Source organism: Eurosta solidaginis, chromosome 4 (genome assembly GCF_040869045.1).
Source record: "Eurosta solidaginis isolate ZX-2024a chromosome 4, ASM4086904v1, whole genome shotgun sequence".
NCBI classification, from domain to species: domain Eukaryota; kingdom Metazoa; phylum Arthropoda; class Insecta; order Diptera; family Tephritidae; genus Eurosta; species Eurosta solidaginis.
The window spans coordinates 193,862,663-193,879,956 of record NC_090322.1 but is presented as its reverse complement, the minus strand read 5'-3'; the positions used below and the strand labels follow the sequence as shown (position 1 = coordinate 193,879,956).

General features: G+C 38.3%; 1 long non-coding RNA gene across 1 annotated transcript; it reads right to left on the bottom strand.

Moving 5' to 3' along the window:
• Positions 1-3,175: 3,175 nt before the first annotated feature.
• LOC137250845 (uncharacterized) lies at positions 3,176-8,820 on the bottom strand. The gene is made up of 2 exons (XR_010953103.1): positions 4,405-8,820; positions 3,176-4,341 (listed from the first exon to the last, which is right to left on the bottom strand). It is a non-coding gene; the product is annotated as an uncharacterized lncRNA (long non-coding RNA).
• Positions 8,821-17,294: the final 8,474 nt, after the last annotated feature.

Sequence of the window (17,294 nt, the reverse complement as noted above, 5' to 3'; positions counted from 1 at the left end):
GGAAGAACCAAAAGACTGCAACGAGGAATTGCAGGCCGGTGCCTTAGCCCAACTGCTAGAGGAACAATCAGGTGGTAATAAACTATACAAAACGTCAAGTGATGCAGTAAGTCGGCGTTTCACAGTCACTCCTAGCGAGGAAAGTTATAGTGATTCCGACTCGGACGGCACTGTGCTAAATGGTTGACGAGAACCATTGCAATCCGAAGATAAACCCCTTTCTCTACGTGTACGAAGTACCATACCACCTCCGGAAAAACGTCCGACACCAATTCCGCCTCCAGGGCCAGTAGCACGCTGAAGCGTAATACAATGACAATACAAATAACGGCAGAACTAGCTACACGGAATTTCATTGCCACCGGGTTAGCTCGATCACCTCGGACCAGAGTGAAACAACCACCAACGCCGGCCACCGCAACCTGAACCACATACTGGGTGAGTCCGTTCCTTTATATTTTGCCTTCGTGCGAGTGAACTTATAATTAGCTCTACAAGTTTTTTTTAACAAAACAAAAGAAGGTTCGCCACCGGCACCAGGTCGATGAGGAATAACCAAAGCATACGCACCACCCTATATGAAATGGTCATATAGCTAAAGCAGCCAAAACTATGTACAAAATTTTGATAATTCACTTGTAAATGTTTTGATTTTGTATCCGACATATTTTACCGCGTTAAAAAGTTAGTTAAATTGTTTTGAACAGGGGATTAGTGCCCTTATTACCGTTTACAACTCAACTTAGTTGGGTTGTAATTAAAACAACTCAACTTTAAGACAACTCAACTCCTGTTTGGTATTACGAATTACAACTTATTTCAGTTGAAATTGAATTGAGTTGCCAACTTCAGAAAGTGATGATTTGACAGATAAATAAACAGCTGATCAATTTGTGGCAGAAATTTAAGCATTTTCAAATGTGTTTTTTTTTATTAATATTATATGAAATCTATTTTATAATGACAAAAATGTTGGTGATTGACATTTCGCGAATACGGAAAACATTCGCGTGATCATTCCAATCCCTTGTAACTACCAAGCACCAAGTAAGAAAATGTTTAAGTGACAAACAAATAATGAGTTTCATATGAAGTTATTTTGCAGATTTGAAAGGAAGAATTTTACTCAGTACTAAACAAAGTTAAGGACCATTTCCGCATACGCGTTCGTATTTTAAAATTATGCGCCATACTCCGATTCCTTGCTGACGGCAGCTATCAAATATGATGTGGAAATGATTTTGGTGTTGGACTGGTTTTAGATATTATTGAGGAGAATATTTGTGCGAAGTAGATTAAAACCCAAACAGAAAAAACCTGTATTTTACTCAAATAGGATACCCAGGAGTAGTGATAAGTATCAATGGGACTCGCATAATTATTTCACCTATTTTGGCTGCATCCGAACTGCGGCCAGCCTCGTCCAACTAAAGTCAAAAAGTTGTTCAATGTAATTCGTTTAAACGTTGTTTTTTCTAGAAATGTGTACAAAATTGTTGATTATTGTTTGATTAAAAAAGGTTTAACTACCGGCTTTAAATGTTTTGCTTTTTTTTTTGGTAACGTTTTATAAGCCCGTGCACCATCTAACTCTTATCAAAGGTGGTATCAAAAGACGGGTTTCCATCTCCGTTTTTAGGATTCGAGAGCGGAAACTAAAAATTTTATTTCTTTTGAAAGATATTTACAAAGACCCACAAAACGGCCCGAGAGGGTACGAAATATGAGGCCCGTTCCACAGTTTTTTTTGCACAGAACATCGTTCTGCGTTGACGGCCTTTGGCCGCGATTCGTAAAAATAACTCTGGTTGGGTCCAACACCTTTCTGCATAGCTGTGTACAAAAAATCTGGCAAAATACAACAACCACATGAAATTAGATTTTATTAGAAATAAAATTTTTAATTTTTGTGGTAATTCTTTACGACAGCATGACACTGCTAATATGTACGTGTCCAAAAATATCGAGAGAGGTATTAAACGATGCGTCTTGGCATCAGTATTAATAATCCGAAGGTGGAAAATAAAAATTTTAACTCCTTCAAAAGATATTAAACAAAAACCGAAAAAAGACAACAACATTACAACAACCACATGAAAATCGCCAACTTCAACTACAAATATCTCCGGACAAGAGATAAAATGTTTCTTTTCCGCCTTCGGATTATTGTTCTCGAGATTAATACGCGTCTCGATATTTTTGGACGCGTATTAGCAGTGCCATGCTGTCGCAAAGAATTACAATTTTTGTTTTCCGATGCTTAAATCGGAGGTCGAAACGTGTCTTTTGATATCAACTTTGAACATCTTTGTTAAAAATTAGGCGGTGAACCGTCTTCTAAAACATAACATTTTTTCAAAATAACTGCAAAATTGCATGAGACAACTGCTAGTAAGCAGTTGTAAGATTTTGACGTCTTTGACAACTACACCAACACAAGGTTGTAAACGGCAATGCCACAAAAAGTTGTAAGACTAGACAACTCAACCGAAATTTTTTTTGACAGGTTGAGTTGTAATCTGTAATACCAGATTGCGAAATTTCAACTCAACCAGAGTTGAGTTGTAAACGGTAATAGGGGCATAGATTTTAATGTGTAAAGGCTTGTATAATGTAGGATGTGGTACATACACCTGCGAGCAATAAAATGGCAGCAAAAATGATACGCAATTTTTATCATTTCCAAAGCAAAATTCTCATTGTTGTACGGAACAAAATTATATATATAACCTGGAACTCGTCTTAAATTAGACTACATCGCTCTCCAAAACGGTTTCGAAATTGGTTGACAGTCGTTGTTGTTTAAATCAGTAAATCCGGTTTTACAATTGAGGGAAATGGAAATAGAAGATTAATTGCTGCAACTTGCAAACCAATTTGCTACTTTTTTTATACTCGCAGATGTACCTATCATAACTATATACTACTATGCATTTGTACTAGTATAAGCCAATTTAAAAGAGACCATTGGAATTATCTGCCAGAAAATAGACAGTCATGTCAAGGCGACAAACTTCGCTAAATCGTAATATATTTTCAATGTATAAATCCAACCAAATTATATAGTAATGCGATCAGCTTTTAAACGTATGCTATTATGGGTTATTTGTATGTACGTACGTGCAACCCTTTGCAAGCACCAATTATGCCAATGTTGAAACATTTTCCCTGCAACTTCTTTTTTTTTGATTCTGGACAATCATAAAGTATTTTATAATTAACACGAACACATACCTAAATGTTATACACGTATTTATTAACTTTTACTGCCTACAATTGAAATAACATAGCATTCAGTAAGACTCATTTAAGATAGGATACATATACATGCATAGGCCATTCAATGCCATTTGGAAAATTTGATCATAAATTTTGTAAGTTACAGAAAAACTAAATCGCAATATCGTTTCGGTTTCACTTGTGAATTAGTGACTTATTTGTTATACTAATGCAACCATCCATACTTAGCACTAGATCAAAACTTATCCAATATTCACCCCTATTCTGCATTTCGATTACGTTCCCGTTCTACGCTCCGCTTCAATCGAAGTTTGGTATTCTGCATTACGACGGAATCGTAAAGAGAAGAGGAAGAGCAAATGATTTTTCGAAATCATCTGTTGGTACGGAATGTGTGAACATTGGAACAAAATAAATTAAAGCAAATTTGTAAAAAACACTGAAAAACGTTTATATTTTATTATCCACGCCATTTTGTACAAAAAAAAAGCAATAGAATATATTGCCGCAGTGTTATATTTTTTTGAGTGAAGTGCTTTCATAATTGTAAGTGTGTTTTTGTCGTTCTTTTGGCCAATTCCCTGCCGTGGCCACCAAGTTTTGTTAAAACGGATTCCTGCACGAATATTGTTGACATTTTCTGAATTTTAAGGATGCTAATTTCATTGCACTGGCCTAAAATACTTTATAAAGGTTTATTTATTCCTTCCGCAAGGATTGTTTACGTTTTCGCTTCACCTTCCTCTACGCCGGCAGCTTGCTTTGGCATATAACTGGACCCAACGAACAGACACAAATTATAGCTGTCTATTATAATGGAATCAATAGCCGCGGCATATTTGTGGAGTTGGAAAGCAACGCATACGAAAATGGCCAGACGAGAATGGAAAGGCAAATATTGCGACATTTGTGTAATCCATTTGAGATGAGTGACGAATTGTAAGAAATTGAACTTAAAAGTGGTAAAGTTTAAAGACTTATTCTCTTATTTAGGTTCAAAAAAAAACTCTCGACTTAACAAGGATGCTTTGAAGTATGTGTTAGATACTTTTGCGGGGCAAATACGTCCAAGGACTTCGACATCGACATGTTGTTTTTGACCTGGAAACATATAAAAAACAATCATCATCAAGCCTTCTACGTTTTTTAACAAGCTTTACTTACATTTTTGTTAAAATTCTGTTATAAATTAATAAAAAAATAAAAATAAAATATTTTTCCGCCAACTAATTTGCAACTTAGAAAAACGGAACTACGATCGAAATGCAGAATACAAAAAATCGAACGATTCGAAATTGGATCGAAAGAGATTGGAACACAGAATACCAAAATTACCAAATCGAAAAAATTCCAATCCAAGTCGAAATGCAGAATAGGGCTGATTGTATTTAGCATTTGTCTAGTATATCATTTGATTTCATGACATCTTATATGTACAATAATTTTCTAGTTTTTAGTACACATGCATATATGCATACATTTAAATTGTATAAATACCCTAACTGCTCGCGCAATCATTCTTGAATTTAATACGAAAATGAATATTACCTTGATTCAAGCACGTTTCACCCAAACGAATAAAGAAATATATATATATATTTTTTTTGGTATGGTTAATCACTCCTACCAGTGAATATCCATTTCTTTTTTCTGCATATATTTTGATTCCTTCACTTCTAACATACCTACCTACAGACATGCATGTACCGTAGTTCATGTACTAGATATTTTTTTGTTGGGTACCTTGTTGGCAGAGATAAGGAAATCAATTCATATGTAAAGAAATGCACGGATGTGCAGATTCAAAAATCTTACTAATCCCTACCTACCCAATAAGTTAAATAGGCTGCTCTATGTACATAAACACCTCAATAGTAAGTTAACTTAACCAAAACTTGCTATTACACAAATAACAGAATTTATGTACGCAAAACAGAATAGCATTTAAAGAGGGTATTTAGAAACAAAGATACCAAACACATTATTATAATAAATCTATTATACCGATAGGTGCCAACCTATATACGTTATGAATTTATAAAATAGTTATGTAAGCCTACCAAAATAATAACTTAGACTTCACGAAAGTAAATAAAAAAAGAACAGATTGTATTGCCTTATAAGCTGGAAGCTTGCGAAGATTAAAACACATAGACATACTTAATTATATTTCAGTTTTTTCTTATGATGAATTATAAATAAAGTTGTAATTATAATGGGAATGCTGGCATTCGAATTGACTTAGAAGGCATGTAGGCATACAGGTAAGGGCCCACCGAAATTTAGGTGCGTCGGTGGCCATGGTTTTTGAGGGTGGGTAAATGCACCGGACGTCGCAACACCACCCGCGGCGCCCCTCTATATATTCGGCCCTTTTCTTTTTTATTTTAAATTTTCAGCTTTTTTTTGCAATTTTATTTTTCAGCAGTTTTTTTTTGAATTTTGATTTTAGAGTTAGTAACCGGTCATGTCCGGTTCGGTAATTTTTGTTGCGTTAGATTTTTTTTTTTGAATTTTGAGTTTAAATTTTGAATGTTTTAACGGTCTGTCCGTGACATCCGGTTCGACCGGATGTTGTTTTAGTCCATTTGAGCGTTTTGAATTAGTTCTGCGCTTTTTTCAGTTTTTTTAAAGGATGATATGACCTATTTTTCTGATTATGGCGCAGGAACAGTAAGGTTGGCAAGAACCCGCCCCAGCCGACAATGACTAGCCACTGTGCACCAACACATCATGCCGACCGCCTTCCTTACTGCTTCCACCGAAAATGCGATTCCATAACAAATTGTGTACATGCCTTCGTTTTTTCGCATAGGGAAAAGGCGTCGGAAAGGACCATGAAGTGGGTCTTAGCCAATCTTGTTTCAGTGAGGTGCTCAACATTTTGGAACCGTTGCTTTGTCCACAATGGATAACTTGGCTAACGTTAAAAAATAACATAACATAACATAAAAAATAGAATTTACAGCAATACAGGAATTTCACTTCTTCCACTCAGCTTCCGATTGTGCATTATTTATTGATATATTTCTAATAATAAAAGAACATATAATTATAAGAGTATCAAATTTCAAAACAAAAAATTACTTAAATTTTGTTTTCCTCTCGTTCGCCTGTAAAATATAAGTGAACAAATTTGGGTGTTCATTTCGCCCGAACAAAGAGTTGCGGATAAGGTGAAATCTTTTTCGAACACGAAAAATTTTTTCGCCACCCTCTGCGATAGGGTGAACACAGAAAAATGATCCACCACTCCTGCATTTTCTAAAACTCGCCAGAGGATGGTTAAACTCCATTTTGCTGTGCTTTGAGAAGATGAGCGTCTCCAAGATCCGGTAAGTTTGTTCAAAGTGAAAATATTTTATCTAATATTGGACTCATTATAAACCAACTGAAATCGCGTGTCATTCCAATGAATGCAATTGTTTCAAATTCCAGTGCTTTGCAGCCTTCCACTTTAAAAGTTTTAAATGACACTGACCTATTAAAAAAAAGCTCTAGAATGTGTTGAGATATATAAAAAAAAGACATATCTGAATCATTTGCCAGAGAAATTCTCAGTTTTCGACCCACTTTCAGACATGAAATAGAAAAATCGTCGTGTATTAGAGACCTTGCTGATTTATTAATAATAAAAAATTATTTTATTTCTTGCAGGATTACTTTTATTTCTTACAATTGCTGTGATTACAGCAAGTGCTGAACAATCATTTTCACCCCCAGCGGGGTTAGGCTGTCAGAATATGCCCGCGGTAGGTATGCCTGTCTTAAGAGGCGACTAAAATACCAGATTCACGGGGCTGTGTAGCGCAACCCTTTCAGGTTGCTAGCGCAACATACCCAATTGTCAATCTCATCTATCCGCGGCGAATCCTGTTTCACTAACAGACGAGGCTCTGGCGATCCCAAGCTCCACATGGACTTGGGGTGGGAGGGAGGGATAGCCTGCAGGTTTAATGTGGCCATATAAATCGTTCCTGAGATGGTCGGGCTAGCACCTTAATGGTGCTGTTACCGGAGCGTACCGGATCTGTATCCGGCAAAGGACCATCACATCGATAACACTCGCCAAAGCCTTCGGGGTTACGGTTTCTCTTATCGCTACAACAACAACAATCATTTTCAAAACAAAAATTGGTAAAAGTCTAGTTGAGGGGTCGACTGCTAATACGCTACCAAAAATATCGAGAGAGGTGTCAAAAGACGCGTATTAATCTCGAGAATAATCCGAAGGCGGAAAAAAAAATTTTATCTCTGTCCGGAGATATTTGCAGTTGAAGTTGGCGATTTTCATGTGGTTGTTGTTGTGTTTGTACCCACAAAAAAAATTGTGCATCAGCGTGGCGGTAGCCACGGTTATACCACACACCTGGATTTGGCATGGCGTAGCCAAAGGGGCCTACTCTGTATTGCGATGCGAAAGAAAAAATACGCGAAATCGCAAAATCGGTACTCTGTATCTAGACATTCGCATGCATATTTCGACATTCGCATTCACATTTTGCCCATTCGCAATTTTTCTCCCTTTTCGCATTGCTAGAACTCTGTATAGCGAAAGCGAATGTCAAACAGCATTGATTTTCACATTTTTCTTGCTACAACTAATAGGCAGTCGCATTGTTCAAATATGTAAGTATTAATTGATGATTTTATAAATTGATATCTTTATATTCATTGTATATTCTTTTAAAAATATATAGGGCAACTCCAAAGACTAAACAAACACAAAAGCAACAATTTGAAATCCTAGTGGATTTCATGGCAACACACCCAGATTTGGCCAAAGGGTTACTTAAAACGCCCACCACAAAGACAACGGCCAATAATTTATGGAAGAGTGTAACTTCCCAACTAAATGCAACCCAACGAAAGCAACTCAATAAAAGTCCTAAACGAGATGAATAATAATTTGAAGAACATTTCCAAAACCATGGGACTTACATTCAAAATAGAAAAAAAAGCTAAATTTTGCCAAACAACAATTTGTCCATAATCAAAGAATGGGCCGTGAGAATTTAAGAATAAAATTAACAGTCACTTCTTCCGGTTCAATTTCTGAACTGGGAGGATTTTCATCATTGAACATTATACAAATATTGTGCAGAGCACAACAAACAATAAGCATTTGCACCACTTTTGTTGGAACATAATGCAACTGTGTTGAAGCCAAACGGCAGCGAAATCGACCTTTTAAAATACGAAAAACTCTCTCAATTAGTAATGCAGAAGTGGAGCGAATTTTCAGCACCATGAACAATGTTAAAACAAAGCAGCGTAACAGGTTACATTTAAAAATGTTAAATTCAATTTTATATGTAAGATACAGACTAAGGAAAGAAAATAAGTGCTGCCATGATTTACAAACGATCTCATTGAACTAATAAACAAATCAAATATTTATTGCAATTCATCAGGTGATGAAGAATCCTATGATATCGAAATATTTTTAGACATTATGTATATTTTTATCTCACACTTACTACCGTTTATATGTATATCCTGTTGCAAGCAGTGAAATAGTTGTAGCAGTAGTAGAGAAGTGGTCAAATGATTAACTTTAAAATATTTCTATAAAACACATATTGCATCTTTAAATTATATTTGGAGTAAAAATTTATTTACATTTTTTACTAGATGTATAAATTGTTTAAAATGCTAAAATTCTTATGAAAAATGAATAAAATCCTTGAAAAATTGCTTTAAATTTTTAGCTTAAAATTTGTTTTTAGCTTTTTTTGGCCATTTAGCTTATTTTCTGAAAAAGTTCTGGCAACACTGGGTCAGTGATGCATACTCAAGCAAAAAATAAGCGAATAATAAAAAAAGCGAGATTGTTAGCGATGCGATAGCGCTACACAGTTCCAATTACCTTTCGCATCGCAATTTTATTTCGAATCGCAATGCCCTTTGCATCGCAATACAGAGAAGGCCCTGGGTTATTTGTTATAAGCGCGGCCGAAGGCCTCCAACGCTGAAAGGTGTTCTGCGCAAAAATACTATGGATTTCACCCCCGGTTTCGGAGGGACCCGCGGGTCTTTTTTCGGTGTTTCGTTAATATCTTTTGAACGAGTTAAAATTTTTATTTTCCGCCTTCGGATTATTAATACTGATGTCAAGACGCGTCGTTTGACACCTCTCTCGATATTTTTGGTAGCGTATTAGCAGTCGACTCCTGAACTAGACTATTACCCAAAAATTTATAAAAGCCTACTTAAGAAAATCTATGAGGCAAGACAGGTTATGTAACTTAACTAATTCTGTCTATATTTCTCAGCTGATGAGTTTCTCTGTATCTGAGCCGTTTTAGATTTCGGCGCTTAAGAAGCCACTGACTCTCAAAGATTCGGTAACAATAAAAATTATAAATACAACATAAATAAGAATGAGGATACAAAAAAAAAATATATATAGTGTTGAATATTCACCAAGTAATGACGTTTTATTTTAGATCATGTTCAAACAGTGTTGCCGTGTGCATTTACGTTATTAATTTCATATTCACCATTTCTAGTTGTTGTTGTTGTAGCAATGCTCGCCCCACCTAATAGCCGCGACCGATCACAAATTGTCATCAATATCCTCTAACGGGAGTCCAAGGAAACTTGCCGTTTCAACAGGGGTGGACCATAAGGAAAGGGGTGTTAGAGGCGTTGGTTCCACATTACAATTAAAGAGATGGTTGGTGTCATGTGGGGACACATTGCAAGCAGGGCATACATTTTGTATGTCGGGGTTGATTCTGGATAGGTAAGAGTTTAACCTGTTACAGTATCCAGAACGAAGTTCAGCAAGAGTGACACGCGTTTCCCTGGGGAGTAAGCGTTCCTCTTCTGCGAGTTCTGGATATTTTTCTTCAAGTACTGGATTCACCGGGCAATTCCCGACATAAAGGTCCGACGCCTGTCTATGGAGTTCACCAAGGACCTGCTTGTGTTTTTCCGCTTCATACGGCTGGGTTCTCAGGTGCCGTATTTCCTCAAAATGCTTACGGAGATGACTCCTTAGGCCCCTAGGCGGTGCTGGTTCGTCAATCAGATGTCTGTTGGGATGCCCAGGTTTCTGGGTATTCAACAGAAACTGTTTGGTCAGCATCTCATTTCTCTCCCTGATGGGGAGTATTCTCGCCTCATTATGCAGATGGTGTTCTGGGGACATAAGAAGACAGCCCGTGGCGATTCTGAGAGCAGTATTTTGGCAGGCCTGTAGTTTCTTCCAGTGGGTGGTTTTTAGGCTTGGCGACCATATGGGTGACGCGTAGCACGTAATCGGCTGGCTAATTGCTTTGTATGTGGTCAAGAGCGTTTCTTTGTCTTTTCTCCAGGTACTGCCAGCAAGGGATTTGAGGATTTTATTACGGCTCTGAATTCTTGGAACAATTGCGGTTGCGTGCGCACCAAAATGTAGATCCTGATCAAACGTCACACCTAAGATTTTGGCGTGTAGGACAGTCGGTAGCGTAGTGCCATCGACGTGGATGTTCAATATGGTCGACATTTGGGGCGTCCATGTTGTAAATAAGGTCGCGGAAGATTTAGTCGGTGACAATGACAGGTTTCGCGAGGCGAAAAAACTGGAGAGATCAGGGAGATAGCCGTTTATTTTATTGCATAGCTCATCGATCTTTGGGCCTGGGCCTGTGGCCATTATTGTGCAGTCATCGGCGTAGGAAACGATTGTGACTCCTTCCGGTGGTGAAGGTAGCTTAGATATGTAGAAATTAAACAAAAGCGGGGATATGACACCACCCTGTGGCACCCTTGTTTAATTCTCCTTTGTTTTGATGTTTCGTTTCTGAATTGCACCGATGCCTGCCGACCACCCAGATAATTTGCGGTCCACCTTTTAAGACATGGGGGAAGGGTAGACCCTTCCAGGTCTTCCAGTAACGAGCCATGGTTGACCGTATCAAAAGCTTTTGATAGGTCTAACGCTACGAGTACTGTTCTATGGTGGGGATATTGATTCAAACCGCAATTTATCTGGGTGCTAATGACATTTAGCGCGGAGGTAGTGCTATGGAGTTTTCTGAAGCCATGCTGATGAGGGGCTAGCTGCAAATGAGCTTGGAAATGAGGGATCAAAATGGCTTCAAGCGTCTTTGCCACTGGCGATAGGAGAGATATCGGACGATATGACACACCTACGTTAGCTGGTTTCCCAGGCTTTAGTAGCGGGACCACCTTGGCCATTTTCCATTTCTCGGGTATGACAAAGGTGGAAAGAGACAGGTTGAAGACATGCGCTAAATATTTGAAACCCTCTTTCCCTAGGTTTTTAAGCATCGGCATGGCTATGCCGTCTGGGCCCACTGCTTTGGATGATTTAGCGCGACCAATGGCGTCCTCAACCTCTCTAGCGGTGATGGTAATTGGTGACGCGCTGAGTTTGTGTTTATGTGCCTGTCTATTGGCTCTCCGTCTATCTTTGTCGACCGTAGGATGCATTATATATTGTCGGCAGAAAGCGCTCGCGCATTTTTTCGCATCCGACAGCACCTTATCGCCAAAGGCGATGGAAACTTTGTCTTTGTGCTTAGTCGGATTCGATAGGGACTTTACGGTGGACCAAAGTTTACCTACACCGGTAGAGAGGTTACAACCTCTTAGGTGCTCTTCCCATTTCGCCCGCTTGTGTTCGTCCACAAGCAATCTGATGCGTTGGTTTATATCCCTTATTTGGGGGTCGCCTGGATCAAGCTGTCTTATAAGGTCGCGTTCCCTCGCTAAGCTCGCGGCCTCCGCCGGGAAGTGGGGCCGGATTTCGGGAATTCTCCCGGCGGGTATGAAATGTGCCGAGGCGGATTCAATGACCTTACGGAAGGCACGCTCCCCTTGGCGGGCATCAGTCGGGATAGGGAGGGCAGCGAAGCTGCTGTCTGTTGCAGATTTATATTCTTCCCACTTTCCTTTTTTGAAGTTTATGAAAGTGCGTTTTTCGGTGACGATGAAGTCGGCGGTACGCTCGAACGAAATAAGTATGGGCAGGTGGTCGGATGCCAATGTTACCATCGGCTGCCAGTTGACGCAGTTTACGAGTTCTGCGCTCACGATTGAGATATCTGGCGAGCTATGACAGCTTCCTACCATACGTGTGGGGGCGTCTCCGTTAATTGTGCAGAACGTCGTTTCGTCTATTTGATCCGCCAACATCTCACCCCTACTGTCCGCCCGCAAGTTTGAATGCCATAGGTCGTGATGGGCATTGAAATCGCCTAAGATAATGCGATTGTTGCCAGTGAGTAAGGCCTCGATATTAGGGCGGTATCCACTGGGGCAGCAGGTGACAGGAGGGATGTAGATGTTGATGATTTCTAGATTTGCATCGCCTGACCGGACAGATAGGCCTTGACGTTCTAAGACATTGTCACTGCGGTCGATGCCAGGATCAAATATATGATATTGCACAGAGTGGTGTATAATAAACGCGAAACCGCCTCCATTTCCGCTCTCGCGGTCTTTCCTGTGGACATTATAACCAGAGCAGGTCTGCAATGCAGATCTTGCTGTGAGTTTAGTCTCTTGAATCGCAGCAATGCGGATGTTGTGCCGCTTCATGAAATCGACTATCTCCGTAATCTTCCCAGTTAGTCCATTACAGTTGAACTGCAGAATTCTGAAGTGCATGAGGGGTGACGCCGCCACTCTAGGGGTAAGTGAGGGGTGACTACGCCTAGGTTGTGGAAGGCCAGGACGCAATTGCTGTTGTGGCCTTGGGACTGGGCGCCCTTGGGCAAGCATTGGGGTACCCGGATGATTTGGGTTTGCGACCTGGCAGCATGGCGCGATGAAACCCGTTAGTGCTACCATATTGTTAAAACTACGGCTTAATCTACTACAATAGATATATGTATGAATTAAAAAAAAAAAACAAAAAAAAAAAAAACTCACAGGATTATCCTGGTTTCATCGGGCCACTTTAGGGCAGTGCGCTGCCACAACGTCCGAGAAAAAAAATTTTATAGCCCGATCTTTAAGGTTCGAAGATGAAATATCGAAACAAATTTTTCTTAATAAATATCTTATTGAAATTTGTAACGAGTCAATCGGTCAATCAAATAACCTTATTGTTTATGTTATAAAAACACAACACTGTTTACATGCAACTCTGCGCGAATACCATTGTAATACTACTCTGTACATATCGTATGTTTTTATGTATATCGCCTGACAATCACTTGTCATCGCTTCGCAAATATTCAGTTGTTCATTTTATTCATTCAGCCACTGGCTTCTGACGAGTGCGGTTCTAGTCCGATATTGCTTCGGACAGTCCAAACTAATACATTGAAAGCTATACATATTTTCTGTATATGTTGTAATTTGACTTTGTGTTCAATAAAGTGTCAGTGGACACATGTACCATCTGAGAAGCAAGAATAACCAGGAGGGAGTCCCCAAAACCATTCCGAAATTACCCGAAATGACCCCGAGGGAGTCCCAAAAAAGATCCCCGAAGGACCCCCAAATGACCCCGAGAGTCCCCAAAATCATCTTGGAATTACCCCGAGGGAGTCCCCAAAAGCATCCCGGAATGACCCTCAAATGACCACGAGGGAGTCCCCAAAATCATCCCGAAATGACCCCGAGGTAGTCCCCAAAACCATCCCGAAATGACGTACGAATGAACCCGAGGGAGTCCCCAAAACCATCCCGAAATGACCCCGAGGAAGTCCTCAAAACCATCTCGAAATGACCTACGAATGACCCCGAGGGATCGCCTAGAAGGATCGCGAGGGAGCCCCTGGAATGGACCCCAATAGGCCCCGGGAGGATTCGCAGGGTGTCCCAGAAATTACCTCCCCAACCACCCCCAAAAAACCCCACGAGTACTCCCCAAAATCATCTCAATATTACCCTAAGAAGCTTCAGAACTACACACGAACTGGTTACGCATATGGGTATATTTTCAGGGCATCTCGATGGTTTATTTTTTTATTTTTGGATAACAATTGTTTTTTGTTTTTATCGGCCTATTGATAAATCATTCAAGGTTCGAATCGAGCTCAAGGCCAGAACAATAATTTTTTTTCTAATGATAATTATTGTTATTTTTTAATTTTTCTAAATTTGAAAAATTGAATTTTGTTTTTGGAATAGTAAGTAGAAAATTTTCCAGACAACCTGCCATAGCTGCGCAGATAGATCCATTTCGAAGGGTGCTAAGCCTTCATCATCAGTACGCTTTAGGCATGCTGCGCTAACCATTTAGCTATACAGCGGTGGTTTGTTTGACTGGCAAATTTGCTACTTCTATTCCTTTTTTACCAACTATATTTATTCAGTGTTGCGCCATCTGGTGCAAAGCACTGATAATGCTGGATTTTTGTTTATTGTCAATTACTTTGTTTGACATTCCCAAGTGCTCATGGTTTATTAACAATTGTTTTTTGTTTTTATCGGCCTATTGATAAATCATTCAAGGTTCGAATCGAGCTCAAGGCCAGAACAATAATTTTTTTTCTAATGATAATTATTGTTATTTTTTAATTTTTCTAAATTTGAAAAATTGAATTTTGTTTTTGGAATAGTAAGTAGAAAATTTTCCAGACAACCTGCCATAGCTGCGCAGATAGATCCATTTCGAAGGGTGCTAAGCCTTCATCATCAGTACGCTTTAGGCATGCTGCGCTAACCATTTAGCTATACAGCGGTGGTTTGTTTGACTGGCAAATTTGCTACTTCTATTCCTTTTTTACCAACTATATTTATTCAGTGTTGCGCCATCTGGTGCAAAGCACTGATAATGCTGGATTTTTGTTTATTGTCAATTACTTTGTTTGACATTCCCAAGTGCTCATGGTTTATTAACAATTGTTTTTTGTTTTTATCGGCCTATTGATAAATCATTCAAGGTTCGAATCGAGCTCAAGGCCAGAACAATAATTTTTTTTCTAATGATAATTATTGTTATTTTTTAATTTTTCTAAATTTGAAAAATTGAATTTTGTTTTTGGAATAGTAAGTAGAAAATTTTCCAGACAACCTGCCATAGCTGCGCAGATAGATCCATTTCGAAGGGTGCTAAGCCTTCATCATCAGTACGCTTTAGGCATGCTGCGCTAACCATTTAGCTATACAGCGGTGGTTTGTTTGACTGGCAAATTTGCTACTTCTATTCCTTTTTTACCAACTATATTTATTCAGTGTTGCGCCATCTGGTGCAAAGCACTGATAATGCTGGATTTTTGTTTATTGTCAATTACTTTGTTTGACATTCCCAAGTGCTCATGGTTTATTAACAATTGTTTTTTGTTTTTATCGGCCTATTGATAAATCATTCAAGGTTCGAATCGAGCTCAAGGCCAGAACAATAATTTTTTTTCTAATGATAATTATTGTTATTTTTTAATTTTTCTAAATTTGAAAAATTGAATTTTGTTTTTGGAATAACAGCTATGGCAGGTTGTCTGGAAAATTTTCTACTTACTATTCCAAAAACAAAATTCAATTTTTCAAATTTAGAAAAATTAAAAAATAACAATAATTATCATTAGAAAAAAAATTATTGTTCTGGCCTTGAGCTCGATTCGAACCTTGAATGATTTATCAATAGGCCGATAAAAACAAAAAACAATTGTTAATAAACCATGAGCACTTGGGAATGTCAAACAAAGTAATTGACAATAAACAAAAATCCAGCATTATCAGTGCTTTGCACCAGATGGCGCAACACTGAATAAATATAGTTGGTAAAAAAGGAATAGAAGTAGCAAATTTGCCAGTCAAACAAACCACCGCTGTATAGCTAAATGGTTAGCGCAGCATGCCTAAAGCGTACTGATGATGAAGGCTTAGCACCCTTCGAAATGGATCTATCTGCGCAGCTATGGCAGGTTGTCTGGAAAATTTTCTACTTACTATTCCAAAAACAAAATTCAATTTTTCAAATTTAGAAAAATTAAAAAATAACAATAATTATCATTAGAAAAAAAATTATTGTTCTGGCCTTGAGCTCGATTCGAACCTTGAATGATTTATCAATAGGCCGATAAAAACAAAAAACAATTGTTAATAAACCATGAGCACTTGGGAATGTCAAACAAAGTAATTGACAATAAACAAAAATCCAGCATTATCAGTGCTTTGCACCAGATGGCGCAACACTGAATAAATATAGTTGGTAAAAAAGGAATAGAAGTAGCAAATTTGCCAGTCAAACAAACCACCGCTGTATAGCTAAATGGTTAGCGCAGCATGCCTAAAGCGTACTGATGATGAAGGCTTAGCACCCTTCGAAATGGATCTATCTGCGCAGCTATGGCAGGTTGTCTGGAAAATTTTCTACTTACTATTCCAAAAACAAAATTCAATTTTTCAAATTTAGAAAAATTAAAAAATAACAATAATTATCATTAGAAAAAAAATTATTGTTCTGGCCTTGAGCTCGATTCGAACCTTGAATGATTTATCAATAGGCCGATAAAAACAAAAAACAATTGTTAATAAACCATGAGCACTTGGGAATGTCAAACAAAGTAATTGACAATAAACAAAAATCCAGCATTATCAGTGCTTTGCACCAGATGGCGCAACACTGAATAAATATAGTTGGTAAAAAAGGAATAGAAGTAGCAAATTTGCCAGTCAAACAAACCACCGCTGTATAGCTAAATGGTTAGCGCAGCATGCCTAAAGCGTACTGATGATGAAGGCTTAGCACCCTTCGAAATGGATCTATCTGCGCAGCTATGGCAGGTTGTCTGGAAAATTTTCTACTTACTATTCCAAAAACAAAATTCAATTTTTCAAATTTAGAAAAATTAAAAAATAACAATAATTATCATTAGAAAAAAAATTATTGTTCTGGCCTTGAGCTCGATTCGAACCTTGAATGATTTATCAATAGGCCGATAAAAACAAAAAACAATTGTTAATAAACCATGAGCACTTGGGAATGTCAAACAAAGTAATTGACAATAAACAAAAATCCAGCATTATCAGTGCTTTGCACCAGATGGCGCAACACTGAATAAATATAGTTGGTAAAAAAGGAATAGAAGTAGCAAATTTGCCAGTCAAACAAACCACCGCTGTATAGCTAAATGGTTAGCGCA